Genomic DNA, 7078 nt, shown 5'->3' with positions numbered 1-7078 from the left:
TCAAGATCCCACGCCTCGTCTGCTCGTCTCCAAGGGCGTCCCCCTGTGGTGACTGCACCGGCTCCACCGCAGCCCGCCCCTTCGGCCCGGCCCTGGCAGGAAGCAGACGCCACCTGTCTCGTGGCTGCCAAGAACCCGTGAAAGGCTTCAAAGTGCCCCTGAGACAGCCGACCCAGGGACGACGAAACCCGCTGCTCTGGAGCTGGTAAGCAGACCACTCCATCCCCCGGTCAAGGGCCGGGAGGAGAATCTTTTTGTTACCTTTGAATTTAATTGCGCTGCATGCCCAAGTGGCTGCAGTACCCAAGAGTTCAGCAAGAGCGGTTTCCTTGTTCCCTGGGTCACGTATCCGGTGTGCACAGCCGTTATCACGACCACCGTCCACCACTCTATTTGGCAGGTTTGGCACTCCAGCGGCGGTCTTCCGCCCCTGAGCGCCCAGCTGTGGCACAAATCCGCCCCCAATGTGACAGTCTCCACGGGTCACGAGGACAGGCCTCTTCCTCCCCCGTCCCAGGCTGTTCCGGGGGTGGTCACAAAGAGCCAGGTAAGTACTTCAATGTCACTGAACTCAGCACGGCCACGACATGGGGTGACACCTCGAGCTCCGCCCCACCACGAGGCCCCACCCACCGGTATGTCCGACGAGATTGTCCCTTTGGTTCCCCTCGCGAGGAGCTTGGATGCGTGGCTTGCGCTTTCCAATCTGTCGCGATGGCTGGTCCGGACCGTCTGACTCGGCTAAGCGATTCAGTTTGCCAGGTGTCTGCCCAGGTTCAGCGGTATCCACTTCACCTTGGTGAAGGACGAAAACACTGCTACCTTGCGCGCGGAGATCGCCACCCTCCTACGGAAGGGTGCAATAGAGCCTGTCCCTCCAGCCAAGATGAAGAAGGGGTTTTACAGCCCCTACTTCATCGTACCAAAAAAAGGCAGTGGGCTGCGGCCAATCTTGAACCTGTGAGTACTGAACCGGGCCCTACACAGACTCCCGTTCAAGATGCTGATGCAAAAATGCATTCTGGCGAGCATCCGGCATCAAGATTGGTTCGAAGCGGTAGACCTGAAGGACGCGTATTTCCACGTCTCGATTCTACCTCGACACAGACCCTTCCTGCAGTTTGCATTCGAGGGTCAGGCGTATCAGTACAAGGTCCTCCCTTTCGGCCTGTCCTTGTTTCCTCGCGTCTTCATGGAGGTCGCAGAGGCAGCCCTTGCCCCGTTAAGGGAAGTGGGCATTCGCATTCTCAACTATCTAGACGACTGGCTAATCCTAGCTCACTCTCAGGACATGTTGTGTGCATACACCTCAGCCAACTAGGGCTTCGGGTCAACAGGGAAAAGAGCAAGCTCCTCCCGGTTCAGAGCATCTCTTTCCTTGGTTTGGAGTTGGACTCAGTCTCTTTGACAGCGCGCCTCATGAACAAGCACGCCCAGTCGTTGCTGGCCTGTTTGAAGGCGTTCAAACAGAAAACAGTGGTTAAACTGAAACTTTTTCAGAGGCTCCTGGGGCATATGACATCCTCAGCGGTAGCCACCCCGCTCGGGTTGATCATATGAGACCGCTTCAGCACTCAAGTCCCGAGATGGGCATGGCACCGAGGAAACATCGCGTGTTCATCATGCTGGTCTGTCACTGTCTTTTCAGCCCTTGGACCGACCTCTCATTTCTACAGGCAGGTGTTCCCATAGAACTGGTCTCCAGGCGCGTCGTGGTCACGACAGATGCCTGCAAAATGGGCTGGGGAGCTGTTTGCAATGGGCATGCAGCTGCCGGCCTGTGGACGGGCCCGCGACTGCATTGGCATGTCAACTGTCTCGAGTTGATGGCAATTCTGTTCGCCCTGCGGAGGTTTTGCCATTGATCCAGGGCAAGCACGTGTTAGTTCGGACAGACAATACGGCAACGGTAGCATATGTCAACTGCCAAGGTGGTCTGCACTCTCGTTGTATGTCACAACTCGCCCGCCGTCTCCTCCCCTGGAGTCGGCAGCACTTCAAGTCGCTGTGAGCCACTCACATCGCGGGCAACCTCAACACTACACTGGACACGCTGTCACGGCAGGTTACCCCCAGGGGAGAGTGGAGACTCCACCCTCAGGTGGTCCAGCTGATTTGGAGTCAATTCGGACAGGCACAGGTGCACCTGTTTGCCTCCCAAGAATCCTCCCACTGCCCGCTCTGGTACGCCCTGACCGAGGCCCCCCTCGGCATAGACGTGCTGGCACACAGCTGGCCCCCTGGCCTGCGCAAATATGCGTTTCCCCCAGTGAGCCTACTTGGGAGGTGAGCCAAGGTCAGGGAGGACGAAGAGCAGGTTGACATGGTAGCACCCTACTGGCCCACCCAGACGTGGTTCTTGGACTTCACTCTCCTCGCGACAGCCCCTCCCCCGGCGAATTCCCCTGAGGAAGGACCATCTTTCTCAGGGACGGGACACCCGTGACCAGACCTCTGGAATCTCCATGTCTGGCTCCCGGACGGGACACGGAAAACCTAAGTGGTCGACCACCCGCGGTGGTAGACACGATCACTCAGGCTAGGACCCCCTCTACGAGGCGCCTGTATGCCTTTAAGTGGCGTCTGTTCGCTAAGTGGTGTTCTTCCCGATGGGAAGACCCCCAGAGATGCGCAGTCAGATCAGTGCTTTCCTTCCTGCAGGAGAGGTTGGAAGGGCGGCTGTCCCCTTCCACCTTAAAGGTGTACGTTGCCGCCATAGCAGTACACCATGAAGCAGTCGACGGTAAGTCCTTAGGGAAGCACGACCTGATCATCAGGTTCCTGAGAGGCGCCAGGAGGCTGAATCCCTCCAGACCACGCCTCGTTCCCTCATGGGACCTCTCTGTAGTTCTTCAGGGTCTACAGAGAGCCCCCTTTGAGCTTTTGCAGTCAGCTGAGCTTAAGGCACTCTCCTTGAAGACTGCCCTCCTGACTGCGCTCACTTCCATCAATAGGGTAGGAGAACTGCAAACGTTCTCTGTTAGCGAAACGTGCCTGGAGTTCGGTCCGGGCTACTCTCACGTGATCCTGAGACCCCGACCGGGCTATGTGCCCAAGGTTCCCACGACCCCTTTTAGGGACCAGGTGGTGAACCTGCAAGCGCTGCCTCAGGAGGAGGCAGACCCAGCCCTGTCGTTGCTGTGTCCAGTGCGCGCTTTACACATCTATTTGGATCGCACGCAGAGCTTTAGGATCTCTGAGCAGCTCTTTGTCTGCTTTGGTGCACAGTGGAAAGGAAGCACTGTCTCCAAGCAGAGGATCGCCCACTGGCTCATTGACGCCATAGCTATGGCATATCATGCCCAGGACATGCCGCCCCCGGTAGGGCTACGAGCCCATTCTACCAGGGGTGTATCGGCCTGCTGGGCCCTGGCCAGGGGTGCATTTGCAGAGCAGCAGGCTGGGCTACACCCAACACCTTTGTAAGGTTCTACAACCGCCAGGTGGAACCGGTTTCATCCCAGGTAGTGGCACGCAATACAAGCGGATAAGCCCGGGATAGCCGGCCAGGTGCATCACTTGCACATTGCGCCTTCCACCTCTTTTGAGCTGAAGACGTGCACCATTAATTCCCAGTAGTGTTCACAAACTTTGTTCCCTGGTTCACTTCCTCCGAGCCCTGTGGCAGTCGAGTTTTCGGAGAGACTCGCTGCCGGCCCAGTACACATGCTAACTAAGTGTCCTGTTCTGGGGTAGGTGCTCCGCATGTGGCGGTTCCCTTTAAGGCAAACACCATGCGATGTATATCTTCCGCTAATTTGTTTCCCTGTTGGCAAACTGCATCTTCCTTGGGCAGAGCCCCTCTGCCCCAGTCTCCATGTTTGTAGTAACTCCTCCCCCGCTGGGTAGGATCTACCTTGAAGACTATCCACATGGTCGGCAAGACCACGTGACGTATTTTTTCCACTTAAATTTTCCCCCCACTCTTTGGGTGAGGTGTGGTCTCCGTGGTGTCCTCCCCTTGGGAGGGACACCCCCCGACTAGACCTGGCGGCCCAGTCAGATAATCCCCCTTCTTTTTTAGGGAGTGGAAAAAAAGAAAGGGAAAAGAGGCCACGACTGGGTTAGCCTGTCTCTATCTTTTGGGTAGTCGACTTGTCCCCAAAGGGCCGTTCGACACTCATAAATATGTTGGGGGATTTTACGTGTCGACCTGGTGTGCTGGCTACGAGGCACACAGTGGTCTGCCCGTCACACACCGCCAGTTCACGCAACACAGTTCAGCCAGTTGTGGTGTTTCGTATAGGGACCCCTAGTGTCACTAAATCGACACAACGTCGAGTGAGTGACAGATAGGGAACATCATGGTTACTTGCGTAACCTCCGTTCCTTGATGGAGGGAACGAGACATTGTGTCCCTCCTGCCACAACGCTGAACTACCCGCTGAAATGGCCGGACCTTGTCTTGGCTCCTCAGCATAAAACCTGAATGAGTGGTTGCATATTAGCTCCTTTTATACCCGTATGTCAGGGGGAGTGGCATGCAAATACCACTCGCCAATTTTCATTGGCCTTTTATCAAAGACCAGAGGTGTCTCGGGCTCCCAAGAGTGACCCCTAGTGTCACTACATTGACACAACGTATCGTTCCCTCCCTCAGGGAACGGAGGTTACACAAGTAACCATGACGTTTTACTGCTCCTTTGGAATAATTTTCCATTAAAAGCTTCCTTTTTATTGTGGCCCAGACCTTCATATGCAAATGATTGGGCATATAATTGGGAACAAATGTTTATTTCCTTGAACATATTGGCCTTTAATATGAAACACACTTCGCATTTCTCGAAAGGGAATTAACCTCTGTTTTGCCTTTTATTGTAAAACGTATCAAATGTAAATGAAAACGTGCAGCGTGTCAGATGATTTACTAAGGAATACCTTTCCAGAACTTTCTAGTTTGCACTGTTGTTTCCTTTGAAATGTTTTGAAGAATATACAGTACATTCATAAAGTATTCAGACCCCTTCATTTTTTTCACATTTTGTTATGTCACAGCCTTATGCTAAAATGCTTTAAATAATTTTATTTCACATCAATCTACACTCCATACCCCATAATGACAAAGCAAAAACCTGATTTTTACCTGAAATGTATTAAAAAGGAAAACTAAAATATCACATTGACATAAGTATTCAGACCCTTTGTTATGAAACTTGAAATTTAGCTCAGGTGCATCCCATTTCTCTGGATCATCTTTGAGATGTTTCTACACTTTGATTGGAGTCAACCTGTGGCAAATTCAATTGATTGGACATGATTTGGAAAGGCACACACCTGTCTATATAAGGTCTCACAGCTGAAAATGCATATCAGAGCAAAAACCAAGCCATGAGGTCAAAGGAACTGCCTGCAGAGCTCAGAGACAGGATTGTGTCAAGGAACAGATCTGGGGAAGGCTACAAAAAAAAAAAACAACAAAAAAAAATCGGCTGCATTGAAGGTTCCCAATAGCACAGTGGCCTCCATAATTCTTAAATAGAAGCAGTTTGGAACAACCAGGACTCTTCCTAGAGCTGGCCGCCCGGCCAAACTGAGCATCACCTGCACAATACCATCCCAACAACGAAGCATGTGTTTTTCAGTGGCAGGGACTGGGGGAAGGAAAAGGAAAGCTTTGAAGGAAAGCTGAATGCAGCAAAATACAGAGATATCCTTAATGAAATCCTGGTCCAGAGTGCTCAGAACCAAAGACTGGGCCAAAGGTTCACCTTCCAACAGGACAATGACCCTAAGCACAAAGCCAAGACAATGCAAGAGTGGCTTAGGGACAACTCTCCTTGAGTCCTTGAGTGGCCCAGCCAGAGCCTGGACTTGAACCCAATCGAACATCTCTGGAGAGATGTTTTTGCTTTGTCATTATAGAGTGTAGATTGATGTGAAAAAATAAATAATTTAAAGCATTTTAGCATAAGGATGCAACTTAACAAAATGTGAAAAAAAAAATGAAGGGGTCTGAATACTTTATGAATGCACTGTAGTTTGACAAATAAACCTGGAAAATCTTCGATTTGCAAACTAATATAATAAAAATGCAATGAGTAGGTGGCTAAAATTAGATTTTTTTATTCAGTAAACACATCTTAATCTCATATGATATTGAAAAAAAAAACATGCAATAAGTTATTTGAACATAATAGCTAAAAGAAATGTAGTTTTCTAGTAATTTATAGTAGTGATCCAGCTGAAGATGGACATCTGTTCAAAATTCACCAAAAATTATTTACAAAAGAAAAAAAATAATATATTCTTATGTTGTTTTAGTTCCTGAAAACCCTGCTGATGTTAGGTAGAGTATCCTGGCTGGAGAACTGTGTACAGAACTCATGCAAAGAGATTTTCCCCAATTGACAGATCATCATTTATCTGCAAACTCAGTAGCAAGGTCATCCAGTGCATCATTGAAACCTAATCAAACATAAACATAGAAATGAGTTATTCTATTTGTGCATATTCTAGTTGTTCTTATAAGATATGAAGAGATTCATCAGGCTTTGACTTTTTGACATAGTGCTTGACCATCTTTTATATCTCTAGAAGTTTGAACAAATATAAACAGACATATATGGAGTCATAAATATGTAATTTTTCATTATTGGCAAAGGTAGATTAAGTAAACTCACTACTGTCGCCTCCACTGCTCTTCTCCTCTTTTCCTGGTTCTGCATTAAGGAGGCCACCAAACAGTCCACCCCCTGTCTTTTCCTTTGGTTTCTTGTCCTCCTCAGATGGGAAAAGGCCTCCCATGCCCCCTGTCTTATCTGGCTTATCTTGTTTCTTTCCAGTAATTGTTTCCTTCACCTTCCTTTTGGCCACAGTAGCTATGAGAATTAAACAGGAACATTATTACAAGGCACTTTAGATGCATGATATTGTTTGTAATCAAGTGTCAGGGGAGATCAGATTGTGCCTTTTTCCTGCCCAAAAAAGGGTCTAATTTTTTTTAGATGTCTAAAGATACCTTTTAAGGCCTTAGATTGGCATGGCTACAGGACTGACTGCATTCTCAAGCAATATTTCAAGTAGTGCCTTTTTAGAGAACAAACATTGCAGTCATATTAAATAAGATGAAAAACAGAAA

The sequence above is a fragment of the Myxocyprinus asiaticus genome, chromosome 23 (genome assembly GCF_019703515.2).
Source record: "Myxocyprinus asiaticus isolate MX2 ecotype Aquarium Trade chromosome 23, UBuf_Myxa_2, whole genome shotgun sequence".
Taxonomy (NCBI): Eukaryota; Metazoa; Chordata; class Actinopteri; order Cypriniformes; family Catostomidae; genus Myxocyprinus; species Myxocyprinus asiaticus.
This window is presented reverse-complemented; position numbering follows the sequence as displayed.